Raw genomic sequence first — 16,942 nt, forward strand, 5'->3', positions numbered from 1 at the left:
CGGGTAACACAAGCAACGCTTGACAAGCTCGTGCTAAATTTTGTATGTGAGGCCAACCAACCATTTTCTGTAGTTGAGACGCCATCCTTCAAGACTTTGATAGAAACCTTGCAACCTCATACAGTAATGACAAGGAAAACGTTATGCACAAGAATACAAGAAGCTGCAAAACACAAGAAGAGCATAATCATCAAAAAGCTGAGTGCTGTGAACTATGTTGCTACCACAACAGACTGCTGGTCTGCCAGACAACGTAGCTACTTAGGTGTCACCTGTCACTGGATAGACAACACCTCACTGGAGAGGCACTCCGCTGCATTGGCTTGTAGACCTGTCAAAGGCTCGCACACGTTTGATGTTCTTGCTGCTGCATTAGAGGAAATACATTCTGAGTACCACATCAGGGAAAAAGTGACCAGGACGACAACAGACAGTGGCTCAAACTTCCTGAAGGCCTTTCGATTATATGGTGAGGAGAAAGAGGAGGAAGCCATCAATGTACAAGAGGAGAGTGACTCCACCCTTGATGATGCAACAGAAGATCAGAGTGAGTCAGAGGTGGAGTATCAAGATGTGTCTGCTATTCTGGATGACAACACAGGCCTTGAGTACCAACTTCCAAGGCACCAAAAGTGTGCATGCCAACTCCTCAATCTTATATCCACAGTTGATGCCACTGCTGCAGGAGGAGCTGCAAACGAAACATACAAGAGGCTGTCTCGGTCTGCTTTTGCAAAATGTCATGCTCTTTGGAATAAAACCAGCAGTTCAACCATGGCTCATGAAACAGTGGAACGTGAATGCAAGCTGCAGTTTCTCCGACCCAATCAGACACGCTGGAGCTCCCTTTGTGTATTTAACATGTACAATGCATAATAAAGACATTGTACCAGAAATAGCTATAAGTAATTTTTTTATCATTACATCTTTTATAGGTTCAATCCAGCTGAAATTGGGTTTTTGGTCGAGTATGCTGCTGTGATGAAGCCTGTTGCCATGGCCCTTAATATCCTCCAAGGGGAATCATCTGTGCATATGGGCCTCCTGCTGCCAACACTTTACCAGTTGCGGGACAAGCTGAAGAGGTTGGAGTCAACTTGCAAAATGTGTACACCTCTTGTTCACACCCTGCAGCAAGGGATCCAGAAACGTTTTGAAGACGTCACGAAAGAGCCTGAGCTGATTGCAGCAGCAATACTCCTACCAAGATTCAGAACATCCTGGACCACAGAGGAGAACATCTTAAATGCTGGTAAATATTCTTGTTTATCAATTCAAATGTGAACCAGTAGACATTGACCTATATAACTCTGTATAATGTTACTGTCATTTAGGATTATAGTGTGTCAGTGACAAACCACAGGGTGGCAATATAGTTAGAAGCTCAGGTAGCTTTTAATGTGAAACATCAGCAGCTTGACAGCCTATACAGTAGAAGGGTAAGAATAATGTGCAGACTTAATTAGTTTGAAAAACGATTTATCTTGCCCTAAAACCCACAGGCCTTGACTACATCAGAAATCACCTCGACAACGACTTGGATGATGTCACCAGCGCAAACAGCGGCCTCTCTGATGAAGACGACTTCTTTGCATCCATGGAGTTGAGAAAATCACAAGTAGGAGAGCTGGAGAGGTACCTTTCATGTCTGTCCCCTGCAGGTATGGATCTACTCCACACCTTTCCTCGCATCAAGAAGCTGTCACTCAAAGTCAACACAGGTCTTCCTGCATCTGCAGCCTGTGAGAGACTTTTCAGTCATGCAGGACTCCTGTTCACTGCTAAACGATCACAGCTTCACAGCAAGAACCTTGAGAGCCAGCTACTGTTGAAGCTTAATAGTGACATCACTGAGTGATTCTTTGGTGAAATAGTTTGTTTCTGCATGTTTTTGACACACACACACACACACACACACACACACACACACACACACACACACACACACACACACACTCCCAGTGGGGCCTTCAATATAAAAGGGTTTTCATGTTACTGTGCCAAAGAATTCCTGGAGTGTTGACTCTAGTCAACGGGCCAGTGTCAGCCTAAAGGTTAGAATATTGCCAAATCTGTTGTCTGTCTGTGGGAGTCTAGATGGGGGAAGCTGCTCCTCTCTCAGCTGCTTTTGAGGTGCTTTTGAGCAAAGCGTTTAATCCCCTTAACTGTGTAATGGCTGTGCTAGAGAGCGCAGAGCTATGAATGTATAACTCCATTGTAAAGACACATCATACATGCTTTATGCTGCTTATCTTAGGGGGGGGGGGGGGGGGGACAAGTGTGACTTTTCTTTGCTGACTTTTCTTGTTAGATATTGGAACTGGAAGTAAACATAATGCCCCATCTACAACTACATCACTCTCCTCTGATGCCTTTTAGAGAACATGCATTCAGCTTAATTTGTGTTCTGGGATACTAGGCCTGCAATATTGTTTTATTTGGCCATCTATCATGGACTGGTGCTTTTTCAGTTGATGTGTACTGCTGCTCTTTTCCTCTGCTCAGTGAGATGTGCAGTGTGGCCTAATCACAGATCAGAGTATTAATTTCTAGGCACACAGAAAAAGGGCTGTTGCTTGCCATGCAATACAAAGGTACTGAGTAGGCCTAATCAACACCTATTGATTATTTTACGTTGACCGCTTCCTTCTGGTGTGCAGCTTTCTGTTCAGCATGCCTGGTATGAAATGTTTGTGTGTTTCCTTCTGTTGTTCTGTCACTGTGGAGACATTGTGGAGACACACACACACAGTTTATGAGAGTTTATGGGCTGCCTCGTCCTAGTTCTGCTTGGTAAAAAAAAAATGTTTTATTTAATATTATATTTTTATTTTTTATTTTAAGTACTTGAATTTACCTGAATTATTTTAATTTAAGCTATTTTGTAATTAATTTTAAATAATTTTATTGATTGGATGAACTATAATTTGCCTAAAGATGATTATTTTGTATTTTTGTCTGTCTGATTGTTGTCTAAATCAGACGTTACTCAACAGTTACTCAGTACTTGAGTAGTTTTTTCACCAAGTACATTTTTACTCTTACTCAAGTAATTATTTGGATGACTACTTTTTACTTTTACTTGAGTCATATTATTCTGAAGTAACAGTACTTTTATTGGCTACTCTACCCACCTCTGTTATTAACTGTGTTGTTGGCTAACTCCTCTGAACAACAGTGTCCTGACGAGAGAGCACATTTTCTATGCCAGGCGAAATCGCGCATCATTAGCTCATTGTTATGGATGTATCCAAATAAATGTTACTAGAAAACAGCTTAAGCAAATGCAGCTACTTTGCTGTTATTCTGGCTGCACTGTTTGAAGTGATTGTAAGTTAGCCGTAGTTGGCTAGCTAGCAAGCAAGGGATAAGAACGTTTCCAGACAGTATGGCAATGGAACATTTAGAACAAACGTCCATAGATACAGAACAAAAAGACTGAACGACTGGGTCACGTCTCTGGCAACCGAACCGATAGAACGAACGACCAGCCGGCATGGGTAGTAACCCTAGATTTGTGTCGGGACTATATCTTGTGGAAGGATAATAGGATGGTAACCCGTTGAACAAAAGTGATAATGCCCTCGGGTGCCAATATATCCTCCAAACACCAGCTTCGAGGGCATTATCACTTAAATAATGTCTGGGTTGTAAATCTGGCCAAGACATCAGGATTTAAAATGTGGGGCAAGACGCATAATGGGAGTTGACCATGGGTCTGAAAACCAAACCTTTCTGTTCTTGTGACAGAGCACCAATACATGACACCCTAAAGTGAGAAAATAACTACTGTGAAACAATTGAAAATAAGGTTGCATGATGATACATTAGGGTTAATATTATAAGCATTTGTAAGTGCATTTATAAATGGTTATAATTAGAGGTAAATATTGGCTCGCTATTTGGCATGCACTGACCAGCTAGCGCACTATTTTGACCAATGTGTTATAACTGTTTATAAATGGTTTATAATGCATTTACACATGCTTAAATAACCATTAATAACGTAATTATAAGCCCTTTATAGACCATTTACAAATGGAAACTTATTGTAAAGTGTTTTACATGGAATTGTATTGTACATGTTGTCTATTTATTTTCTGAATATCAAGTCTCTGGATGATTCATATAGACTATTCAACTAGAAATATACCATATCACCAAAATGGAGTTATACGGTTCTTCAGTTGAATGGTTCAACAATGAATGTGGTATAAAATATTTGATCCACTGTGGTCGTTCTATGTTGTGAAAACCTGTTGTGAACTTGATGTAGGCATAGGAAGTTTTGCAACCTGAAACCACAGTAGGCACACCCAAGGTTCAAAAAGAGCAACCTCTTTAATACTAAACATGAAAGAGGAAGGTCAAATTATATTAACGCCCTTTGATGTAGCAGGACACCATTAGGCACGCACATATTATGGGAAAACATTATTGGATCATGCCCAACAATTTCTTTGATATATAAGAGTGGGGCAAACTGATATTGGTAGCTGATATTGAAAGCAATCAGAGCAGGAGCGGTTGAAGACGGATTGACTACGTTACAGTTTAACCAAACAAGTATTGACTATAATCACAATGTACTACAGTGCAGCAGAATATTTTGTTGGTCACTAAACTCTTTTTCATCTGTGTACTAGTATCGATTAATTAATGTATGGTCACCCACATTTGGAATCATAAACACACACGACAATGATTAGCTGTTCCGCAAAGCGCTTCTGTGTCTTAGCGACAGGAGGCAAATTCATTTGATCATAAAATTGTTATCTTAGTTTCATGACAATCATTAGCAGGGATATTTCAGTTACTGTTTTAATATATGACAGTTTGTTCAGTGATCAATTATGAGTACCATCTTCTAGCAGGAGAACATACAGTATAATGGGTCAAATGGGTAAGTTGTTGATGTCAAATGATGTCAAAGCGTGTTCTTTGTCTGTCTCAAGGTTAAATAGTTTATAAAAATGTCTCAAAATCATTTACTAAATTGTATTTTGATTCTAGATTTATAGTATGTATGGCGGCACCATGTCTTCCTTTTACGACAGGAGACGATGATTACGTAACCCTGTCACCACAACAGAGGATGTGACCATTCCCTTCATCATCATCGTCAAAACAACCTGAGGAGAATGGGGCAGAGCAGGAGGTGAGCGTATCGAGGGCCTGGTTTGGGTGCAGCCACTTAGGTCTTCCATCATTATCACAGTCATCATAATCAGTAGGGTTGGAGAGAAGTGGGGGAGGAGGTAAAGAGGGCCTATATGGGTGCGGCCCCTGCTTACTTTAGATATACGAGGCACAATGGACGGATAGAGATGATTATGATGACCCCACACACCTCTCTGTGCGTACTTTAGATTAGTTATTTTTCAAAGGTAGATTTTGGGGTTGTTTTTAGGCCATTCCCCATCTGTAGTGAAGTATCGTTTTTGGCGTCATTACATTTTTAGGGGGATTTTCACCTCTTTGGCCCTGTGGCTCTGTATTTTCTGTGTTTTTTGGGAATCAATTCCGTGTTGTGTGGTTGTGAAACATTTCGACCATGTCGACCGCTGTGGAGGCAACCGGGTTCTTCATTTGCATCGCTAGCTGACTGATCACTGGTGCGGCACTAGCCAATGATTATTGGAAGGTGTCCTCCGTCTCCGGCGGCGTTATCATCTCCCACTACCTGTATGAGAACCTGTGGCATTCCTGTGCTGAAGACAGCTCTGGTATCGCTGAGTGCCACGACTTTGAGTCCCTGCTCGGCCTGCCCGGTAAGAACCAGTAGTCTAACGATTCTAACCGTCACCACCACTGCAGACACTCCAACCAGGGTCCTGTCCAGTAGAGAAAATAACTTTTTGAAACTGAGATAAACAGGGAGGTAAAGTCTGAATTGGTTCAATGACAAACAGTGATTTTTGTTTTCCGTTGGAGTGTGCCTTACCGTTGGAGTGTGCCTTACTGAACAAGACCTGTGGGGGGGGGGTCTTGGATGGTTAAGGGACAGCTCTCTAAGGGAACTGTGGGGGGATCTTGGATGGAAGAAGGCAGACATTTTCAGCTTCCAGGAATTATGTACAGATCCTTGCGACATGGGGCCGTTCATTATCATGCTGAAACATGAGGTGATGGCGGCAGATGAATGGCACGACAATGGGCCTCAGGATCTCATCACGGTATCTCTGTGCTCTGTTCTGAGTCAATTGCAGATAGGCTGTCCTATCTTATCAGGGGCTGAAACTAGCTTGTGGCCTTTTGTCTCTCTCCTCACACAAAGTGATAAAGGGCGGCGCCAGGGTTGAACAGAGTTTAACCTAAACATGAGTGTTTTTGCAAGATAAGGGATTGATTGAGTGTATTACTATTGATTCTGAACTGAATGAAAGTCGAATGTAGCCGCCACCATAGACAAAGGGAGTGAGCGGAGCAATAAAGGAGCGGGAAACTGAGGAGAGAGGGATTAAAAGCTATGGTGTGTGGAGGACACTATATAAGATGGAGGGAGAGTAGAAGAGGGGGCGAATCTACAGATTGGCCTGGCTTTGTTGACATTATAATAAAGTCGTTCTTAATCCCACAAACACTCTGGAAGGAATGATATGTAATAAAGTATAGTGGTTATTTTCCACAACAGTGTCAAGTGCAGTGTCTGTTTGCTCCTCATTACACACCACGGACCAACATATATTCCTTACATTAACAACATAGGAATCACTGCAAAACTTATTGTATGACCTCTTATACACAATATTAGGCCCAGCCTTTGGAACTTTGGTTTTCCTAGAAATGGCTACTTTGAAACCGGGATTCATCCGTGAAGAGCACACTGCTTTCAAACAAATCTCTGCAGCATTAGTAAAGATATGATCAATACATGTTGATGATTTAATTCCTGTACTGTTTGTAACTACCCTGGTAGTTTGAATGATAACCTGAACCAGGTTGCAGGCACTGGTTACAGTTTGAAGCTTTCTCTTGAGTGGGCAGCCTGATGAAAGCCAGTCAATATTGAAATCACCCAGAAAATATACCTCTCTATTGATATCAACACAAATTATCAGGCATTTCACACATGTTATCCAGATACTGATTATTAGCACTCAGTTGTCTATAGCAGCTTCCCACTAGAATGGGCTTTAGGTGAGGCAGATGAACCTGTAGCCATATTACTTCAACAGTATTTAACATGAGATCCTCTCTAATCTTCACATGAATGTGGTTCTAAATATAAACAGCAACTCCTCCACCATTGGCATTTCTATATTTTCTGTAAATGTTATAACCTTGTATTGCTACCACTGTATCATCAAAGGTATTATCTAAGTGAGTTTCAGAGATTGTCAGAATATGAATGTCATCTGTTACTAGCAAATTATTGATTTCATGAACCTTGTTTCTTAAGCTACATATGTTAACGTGGGCTATTTTGAGCACTTGTCTTCTGCGATGCTTACTTGTTTTTATTGCTTTACTGGGAAGCTTAGCAGCAGTAGATGTGCTCATGTTCTTTATGTTAGTGCAGGGTGAGCTGCACACAGTGGACTTCCTCCTAGGGCACACCGGCTCAGTGCTAACAGTATAAATCTGGTTCTTAGGCACATGATTACTGCATACAATAGCTGTAGGATCAGCAGAGGCATTCAGGGCAGTTAGATGGACATAAATTAGGTTACTTACATTGTGTCTACCAATGCCCCTGGTATAATGTCCATTTGCTGAAGCATTATGACAACTCTGCGTCACAATGGTAGGGATTAGCTGAGCTGGGCTTGGGTCATTGATAAGTAATTTTCTTAACGCAGCCTTATAATGAAAGGATCCAGGAACCCAAATGATTTGGGTGGATCCCATCCTCCTTATAAAACGTGTTTTGTTTCCAAAAGGAATCGAAATTGTCAACAAAAGCAACACCCATAGAGCTGCAATAATCACGTAGACAGTTGTGAAGAGCAAGAATCCTGCTAAAGCGTTCAATGCCACGATTCAGAGAGGGCACAGGGCCATATATGATGGGTTTTTTGTTAGTGTCTAGCAGAGAGTCAATCAGCTCTTTAAAATCCAGTTTCAACTGTTCAGAGCTGCCCTTCATAATGTCATTAAAACCCACTACGATAGAATCGATTTCCATGTCTTGACGTAGTACATTCGGGAGCAGCTTAGTAATGTAATTTACTCGAGCTCCAGGATAGGACATTGTTTTTGCACCAGGAACGGTCACATTTCTTACCATGGAACTGCCCAAAATCACGGCTGGCGAGAAGGATGAGGAAATCCGCCCACTCCCACGCTTCACAGGATTTGAAGAACCCTTTATGGACGGGCGAGAGGCAGGATAACTTGAGCCCATTGCTCCCGGCGCAGGTCTCCGGCAGATGGAAAAGCCCCGCTCGATCCAGAGCAGGGAGAGAAGGTTACCGACTTCGAAATTGTAGTAGTAGGCACTGCGGCCGCAGACACATGCACCCCCGGCAACGAAGGTGCAGGAAGATCAGGCTCCAGGACGGCGAAACTATTCGTTGTTTGTATCCGCTCCGGGCCTCTCGTTGGGAGTGTAGACTGCTTTGCCTGAGGTCGTTGTCTTCGATGCTGATGGTCATTAGTAGCTTACCAAACTTGATAACTGCTGGGTACTCAGCACTCTATTGTCCCTCTAATCACTCTGACATCAATGCAAATGTTTCAAAAATCAAATCAAACACTTCTTGAGAGCCCATGAGCTCATGTTGCGCAACATTTATATAGGCTATGAAATTGTGTGAGAAAGCCTTTATTAAAAAGAGGACGCCATCAGCTTTCTATAGGTTAGGACTACTATATTTATTTATCAACTTTCCTAATATTAAGCACATTGCTTCGCTTTACAACAGGAGTGTAGCCTACCATTCGCTATTTAAGGGCACAGATGACGTATTTTTTTCCCCATGCCCCTGTTCCAAGATACAGTGGCTTGCCCCCCTTGGCATTTTTCCTATTTTGTTGCCTTACAACCTGGAATTAAAATTGATTTTTTGGGGGTTTGTAACATTTGATTTACACAACATGCCTACCACTTTGAAGATGCAAAATATTTGTAATTGTGAAACAAACAAGAAATAAGACAAAAAAACAGACAACCTGAGCGTGCATAACTATTCACTCCCCCCAAAGTCAATACTTTGTAGAGCCAACTTTTGCAGCAATTACAGCTGCAAGTCTCTCGGGGTATGTCTCTATAAGCTTGGCACATCTAGCCACTTGGATTTTTGCCCATTCTTCAAGGCAAAACTGCTCCAGCTCCATCAAGTTGGATGGGTTCCGCTGGTGTACAGCAATCTTTAAGTCATACCACAGATTCTCAATTGGATTGAGGTCTGGGCTAATTGGCAGTATTACGGTAGCAGCCTATGCTCATTCAACTCCAAAATCAATTAAGTCAATGAAGAGTATGGCTGTTACAATGATAAAAGTTGTTGTTAACACTTAGTAGGCTATCCTGCGTATGCCTATATACAGCTGTGGAAAAAAGTAAGAGACCACTGCAAATGTTTCTTAAATCAGCATCTCTACATGTATGACAGCCATTCCATTCCAGTGTCTGTTGAATTCCAACACAGGCACACCTCATTCTAATGATTTGGGTACTGATTAGGTGATCACCTGAACCAAATCTTATTTAACGAGGAAAAGTATAAAAACCACTACTGTGGTCATCACTATCCTCTTGCAATAGGACCAGCTGGATGGCAACAACAGTGCTAATAGTACCTCAAAAGTAATATTAATAAAAAAATAACTATTGACCATGCCAAAAGAGTTGAAAAGGAAAGTTTTGAGTGAGGAAAAGAAGGGTTCAATTCTGGCTTTACTGGCAGAGGGATACAGTGAGCGTCAGGTTGCTTCCATCCTTAAAATGTAAAAGACAGCGGTTCATAAGAACAAGGTCAAGCAGCAGACATTAGGGACAACAAAGCTACAGACCGGCAGAGGGGGAAAACGACTCTCTACTGACCGGGATGACCGCCAACTAATTTGAATGTCACTCAACAACCGTAGGATGACATCAAGTGACCTACAAAAATTATGGCAAATGACAGCTGGGGTGAAGTGCACGGCGAGGACGGTTTGAAACAGGCTCCTAGGGGCAGGGCTGAAGTCGTGCAAAGCTAGAAAAAAGCCCTTCATCAATGATAAGCAAAGAAGAGCCAGGCTGAGGTTTGCAAAAGACCATAAGGATTGGACCATAGAGGACTGGAGTAAGGTAATCTTCTCTCTGAGTCCAATTTTCAGCTTTGCCCAACACCTAGTCGTCTAATGGTTAGACGGAGACCTGGAGAGGCCGGTGATGATCTGGGGGTGCTTCAGCAAGGCTGGAATCGGGCAGATTTGTCTTTGTGAAGGATGCATGAATCAAGCCACGTACAAGGTTGTCCTGGAAGAAAACTTGCTTCCTTTTTCTCTGACATTGTTCCCCAACTCGGAGGATAGTTTTTTCCAGCAGGACAATGTGCCATGCCACACAGCCAGGTCAATCAAGGTGTGGATGGAGGACCACCAGATCAAGACCCTGTCATGGCCAGCCCAATCTCCAGACCTGAACCCCATTGAAAACTTCTGGAATGTGATCAAGAGGAAGATGGATGGTCACAAGCCATCAAACAAAGCTGAGCTGCTTGAATTTTTGCATCAGGAGTGGCATAAAGTTACCCAACATCAATGTGAAAGACTGGTGGAGAGCATGCCAAGACGCATGAAAGCTGTGATTGAAAATCAGGGTTATTCCACCAAATATAGATTTCTGAACACTTCCTAAGTTAAAACATTAGTATTGTGTTGTTTAAAAATGAACATGAATGTATTTTCTTTGCATTATTCGAGGTCTGACAACACTGCATGTTTTTTGTTATTTTGACCAGTTGTCATTTTCTGCAAATAAATGCTCTAAATGACAATATTTTTATTTGGAATTTGGGAGAAATGTTGTCAGTAGTTTATAGAATAAAACAAAAATGTTATTTTTTCCCAAACACATACCTAGAAATAGTAAAACCAGAGAAACTGATCATTTTGCAGTGGTCTCTTAATTTTTTCCAGAACTGTATGTTCCATATTTGACTATTTACATACCACCACAATCTTAATGGAAAGTAAATTCCAGATAGGTCTAAACATTTTGAAAAGTCCATTCAGTATTAAATAAGGAGCACTTCGAACAGCAAGTAGCCCATTAAAGTGATTGTAAGAGTAAAATATTTATTTTGATGTAAACAAATATAAAGGTTATTCTTAAAATATGATGTGAAGTTACATTCTACATCATCTCAAAATAGAACAACAAAACTGTGGATAAAAAGGCAACAATTGATTTGACTTCGTTGTCAAATTGATTGAAATAAGGTCAAATATTTTTGAGCTAATATAATGCACATAAACGTACTAATAATCTCTTGCGTCTTCTTCCTTAAGTACATTTTCCTCGGGCGCCACTAAATGATTTTGAGGCTGTTTGGTCATCACCGTTTGCTTAGAGAGATACTGGACTAGCTAGCGGGTAGCTACTGGTAACTATTAGTAACTGTGGATAGTTGTTTCACGCCTGAGAGTACCTGTAATTACGCCAGCTAGCTGCCTACAATAATTATATACAATAATGCCTACCATTCAGCTGTTTTTCTAACCTCATTGTCTGAAGTGTTGACGTTAGGTAGTAAGTGGCTACTGTGCTTGACATTTAGCTAGCTTGTTGCTACCTGGATAGCTACTAAACAATAGCTGGAACGACCTAGCGAACAGACGCGAACTGGCTGAGTCAATTCAGTGACTAGCTTTGCACTTGGCTAGCTAACAGTAGCTGCTAGGGGTAAGTTATAACCTATATTTGTGTTTTGTTTTTACATACTGGTAGCCAGAGTCGTTCAAGGGAATTCGGGACATGGGTGACTAGTTAACGTTAGCTTGGCTCTCTCTGTGTGTCCGTGCCGTGGGAGGAGGGGTTTCTTCTTTGTCTGAAAGCAATGGCTAGCTAGTTATGCTCACTATTCTAGCTAACTAACTGGCTGAATAAGTTGACGACGGACTCGCTCAAGCTGTCGGGACTAACCCACAACGTTAGACACGGACACGAATGATCTGCTTGGCGTGTTGACACACTGGTGGTTTGTTGTGGCCGAGTATTGGTGCTAAACCGTGTTGTTGGAGTCCGGCATGCTAGTGGGCTGTGGCGTCATATGACTAGGTGCCCTGGACGATTTTCACGGAAGAATACTGTACCAAGTTAGCTAGCTGAAAAAACTAAGTTTGTCTATTCCTAGAAAACATTGAACCGCTGTAGTTTACAACAATTATAGTTTCTGAGGTGGAAGTTGGGAGAGTTATATTTGGGTGTTTCAGTGAAACGTAAGTGAGGGAGGCCACGCTCTTTCCTTTCCCAGATGTTTAGTTCATTTCATTCCGATCTCCTTTGGATTATTGTAGCCATTTTCTGTAGCCTGTCAACTATGCCTCTGTCTATCCCTGTTCTCTCCTCTCCGCACAGGCTATACAAACGCCTCACACCGCGTGGCTGCTGCCTCTCTAACCTGGTGGTCCCTGCACACACCACCCACGTGGAGTTCCAGGTCTCAGGCAGCCTCTGGAACTGCCGTTCTGCTGCCAACAAGGCAGAGTTCATCTCAGCCTATGCTACCCTCCAGTCCCTCGACTTCTTGGCGCTGACGGAAACATGGATTACCACTGAAAACACTGCTACTCCTACTGTTCTCTCCTCGTCTGACCATGTGTTCTCGCATACCCTGAGAGCATCTGGTCAGCGGGTTGGTGGCACAGGAATCCTCATCTCTCCCATGTGGACATTCTCTCTTTTTCCCCTGACCCATCTGTCTATCTCCTCATTTGAATTCCATGCTGTCACAGTCACTAGCCCATTCAAGCTTAACATCCTTGTCATTTATCGCCCTCCAGGTTCCCTTGGAGAGTTCATCAATGAGCTTGACGCCTTGATAAGTTCCTTTCCTGAGGATGGCTCACCCCTCACAGTTCTGGGTGACTTCAACCTCCCTAAGTCTACCTTTGACTCATTTCTCTCTGCCTCCTTCTTTCCACTCCTCTCCTCTTTTGACCTCACCCTCTCACTGTCCCCCCCTACTCACAAGGCAGGCAATACACCTACTAGATGCTGTTCTTCTACTAATCTCACTGCAACTCCCCTCCATGTCTCTGACCACTACTTTGCATCCTTTTCTCTCTCGCTCTCCTCCAACACTACTCACTCTGCCCCTACTCAGATGGTAATGCGCCGTCGCAACCTTCGCTCTCTCTCTCCCGCTACTCTCTCCTCTTCCATCCTATCATCTCTTCCCTCTGCTCAATCCTTCTCCCTCCAATCTCCTGATTCTGCCTCCTCAACCCTCCTCTCCTCCCTTTCTGCATCCTTTTACTCTCTATGTCCCCTATCCTCCCGGCCGGCTCGGTCCTCCCCTCCTGCTCCGTGGCTTGATGACTCATTGCGAGCTCACAAACAGGGCTCTGGGCAGCTGAGCGGAAATGGAGGAAAACTAGACTCCCTGCGGACCTGGCATCTTTTCACTCCCTCTTCTCTACGTTTTCTTCATCTGTTTCTGCTGCCAAAGCCACTTTCTACCACTCTAAATTCCAAGCATCTGCCTCTAACCCTAGGAAGCTCTTTTCCACCTTCTCCTCCCTGCTGAATCCTCCTCCCCCTCCTCCCTCTCTGTGGATGACTTCGTCAACCATTTTGAAAAGAAGGTTGACGACATCCGATCCTCGTTTGTTAAGTCAAATGACACTGCTGGTCCTGCTCACACTGCCCTACCCTATGCTTTGACTTCTTTCTCCCCTCTCTCTCCAGATAAAATCTTGCGACTTGTGACGGCCGGCCGCCCAACAACCTGCCCGCTTGACTCTATCCCCTCCTCTCTTCTCCAGACCATCTCCGGTGACCTTCTCCCTTACCTCACCTCGCTCATCAACTCATCCTTGACCGCTGGCTATGTCCCTTCCGTCTTCAAGAGAGCGAGAGTTGCACCCCTTCTCAAAAAACCAACACTCCATCCCTCTGATGTCAACAACTACAGACCAGTATCCTTTCTTTCTTTTCTCTCCAAAACTATTGAGCGTGCCGTCTTTAGCCAACTCTCTTGCTATCTCTCTCAGAATGACCTTCTTGATCCAAACCAGTCAGGTTTCAAGACTGGTCATTCAACTGAGACTGCTCTTCTCTGTGTCACGGAGCCTCTCTCCGCACTGCTAAATCTAACTCTCTCTCCTCTGCTCTTGTCCTTCTAGACCTGTCTGTTGCCTTTGATACTGTGAACCATCAGATCCTCCTCTCCACCCTCTCCGAGCTGGGCATCTCCGGCGCGGCTCACTCTTGGATTGCATCCTACCTGACAGGTCGCTCCTACCAAGTGGCGTGGTGAGAATCTGTCTCCGCACCACGTGCTCTCACCACTGGTGTCCCCCAGGGCTCAGTTCTAGGCCCTCTCCTATTCTCGCTATACACCAAGTCATTTGGCTCTGTCATATCCTCACATGGCCTCTCCTATCATTGCTACGCAGACAACACACAACTAATCTTCTCCTTTCCCCCTTCTGATAACCAGGTGGGGGATCACCACCTCAAGCTGAACCTCGGCAAGACGGAGCTGCTCTTCCTCCCGGGGAAGTACTGCCCGTTCCATGATCTCGCCATCACGGTTGACAACTCTGTTTTGTCCTCCTCCCAGAGTGCGAAGAGCCTTGGCGTGACCCTGGACAACACCCTGTCGTTCTCCGCTAACATCAAGGCGGTGACCCGATCCTGTAGGTTCATGCTCTACAACATTCGGAGAGTACGACCCTGCCTTACACAGGAAGCGGCACAGGTCCTAATCCAGGCACTTGTCATCTCCCATCTGGATTACTGCAACACGCTGTTGGCTGGGCTCCCTGCCTGTGCCATTAAACCCCTACAACTCATCCAGAATGCCGCAGCCCGTCTGGTGTTCAACCTTCCCAAGTTCTCTCACGTCACCCCGCTCCTCTGCACACTCCACTGGCTTCCAGTTGAAGCTCACATCTGCTAAAAAGACCGTGGTGCTTGCCTACGGAGCTGTGAGGGGAATGGCACCTCCGTACCTTCAGGCTCTGATCAGTCCCTACACCCAAACGAGGGCATTGCGTTCATCCACCTCTGGCTTGCTGGCCCCCCTACCTCTGCAGAAGCACAGTTCCCGCTCAGCCCAGTTAAAACTGTTCGCTGCTCTGGCACCCCAATGGTGGAACAAGCTCCCTCACGACGCCAGGACTTATTGTAAAGTGGTTATCCCACTGGCTATAAGGTGAATGCACCAATTTGTAAGTCGCTCTGGATAAGAGCGTCTGCTAAATGACGTAAATGTAAATGTTAAAGTCCAGGATGTTGTTAGGTCACTATCTAAGCTCAAACTATGTGATATCAAAACAATATTTGCATCAGTGGGTTACATATTAGCCTACACCTTCCCCATTAAAGAATTTCAGAGAAATGTGTTATTTTGGCCATATTGGAATGCATAAGAACATCCTTTGGGGGTAATAGTTACTTTTATAGCAGACCCAACACAATATGCATAATAAGTAGGCCTAGGCTACCTTAATATTTGCTTACTGAACTGACATGGAAGACAAAGTTCCTTCAACTAGTGTGTATTGTGTAAACATAGATGGCTGACCCATTGTTCTTTGAAATCCAAATATCCAAAAATCTAATACTTTCGTATTGGCATTATGTTGGTGTGCATACAAATCGTTGAGAAGACTTACGGTCTTGATGATCTCTAAATTCAGCACACACAAAAACAATTAACATGTGGAGAAAGGGTTGACCATCTCAGAAAGGTAGCATGATGTTACAGATTTTCTTATGTAGATATAAAGCAAAAAGCAGACATACTGAAAAAGGTAAAATAGCATACCGTTGCGACACTGGCCTACCGTTTGCGGTGTGGAGTCGCAGAGTCATCATAATTAAGATATTTCTCAATTTGAGAGACAAGAGTAAGAGGTTGCAACTCAAAGACTGCTTGGATTGGCTTCTGCACAAGTGAACTTACAACTGAACTGAAGCCACTGACTCTTGCCCCATATCTGTTATCAGTTAGTAAGTGATTGACTACTAATGGCCAGCATTGGAAATGTTTACAGGTTCACGCACTCCTCAGACAAAGGCATGTTGGAGATTTTTGTATCATAAAATTACTGGTATTTCATTTCATTATTATCAATGTTTAGGAAAGGACTACAGTGACAACCAACATAATGATAACTGAAAATAAGTGTTTTATATGGAGCAAAGCCAGGACACCTTCAGGCCATTTCAGATCACTTTTCACTTCACTGTTATACCCAATATCTGTCATCGTGCAAAAGAAGAGCAGTTTATAAATCAGTTCAGTCAATGTGGTTTCCTCTGTACTGTAATGTAAGAGCAGCCATATCTACACAATCACATTAAGTCGATATTTAATCAGTGCTTAAATCCATGCTATAGGGACACCAGGAGTGTTTTGTTATGTAGGCTTCCCTGGTTCCTTCCCCAGTTGAGAGGTGAATCTAATGGTTTGCTAGCTACTGACTGTTGAGCTATACTGAAGAGGGGAAAAAATCAATAGTTTATTAGTGGTCTGACACAGTTGCTTGGATGCAAGGCTTGGTACTGTAGACAGAGGGGAATTATTGTCAAGTGGTTGGCCCGTCAATATGGTAGACTCAGTATGAAAATGCCATGAGGCACACCAGGGAGAGGTTAAACCCTTTTTCCTGTAGAATACTACTTTGGCCATTAGAACCTTTTAGGTCAGTGGTTTGAAGACTACAGGCTCAATATTTTTATGTCAGTGTCAACAGTGTGAAAACATATGTAGCAGCCCTAGCACAACAGCCAGCATCCTCGTCATGATGCTTAGACCTCTTGGATAAGGTGTTGGAC

General features: G+C 43.3%; 1 pseudogene across 1 annotated transcript in view; it reads left to right on the forward strand.

The window, feature by feature from the left end:
- The first annotated feature begins 774 nt into the window (after positions 1-774).
- The window catches only part of LOC311146920 (zinc finger protein 608-like), a 36,901-nt pseudogene continuing 20,733 nt past the window's right edge, over positions 775-16,942 (forward strand). Inside the window, exons 1-3 of the transcript in view lie at positions 775-796; positions 1,503-1,661; positions 5,718-5,771. The product of the transcript in view is annotated as a zinc finger protein 608-like (transcript). The remainder of the gene's footprint in view (positions 797-1,502; positions 1,662-5,717; positions 5,772-16,942) is intronic.

The sequence above is a fragment of the Coregonus lavaretus genome, assembly GCF_964263955.1.
Source record: "Coregonus lavaretus genome assembly, chromosome: 19".
Lineage (NCBI taxonomy): Eukaryota > Metazoa > Chordata > Actinopteri > Salmoniformes > Salmonidae > Coregonus > Coregonus lavaretus.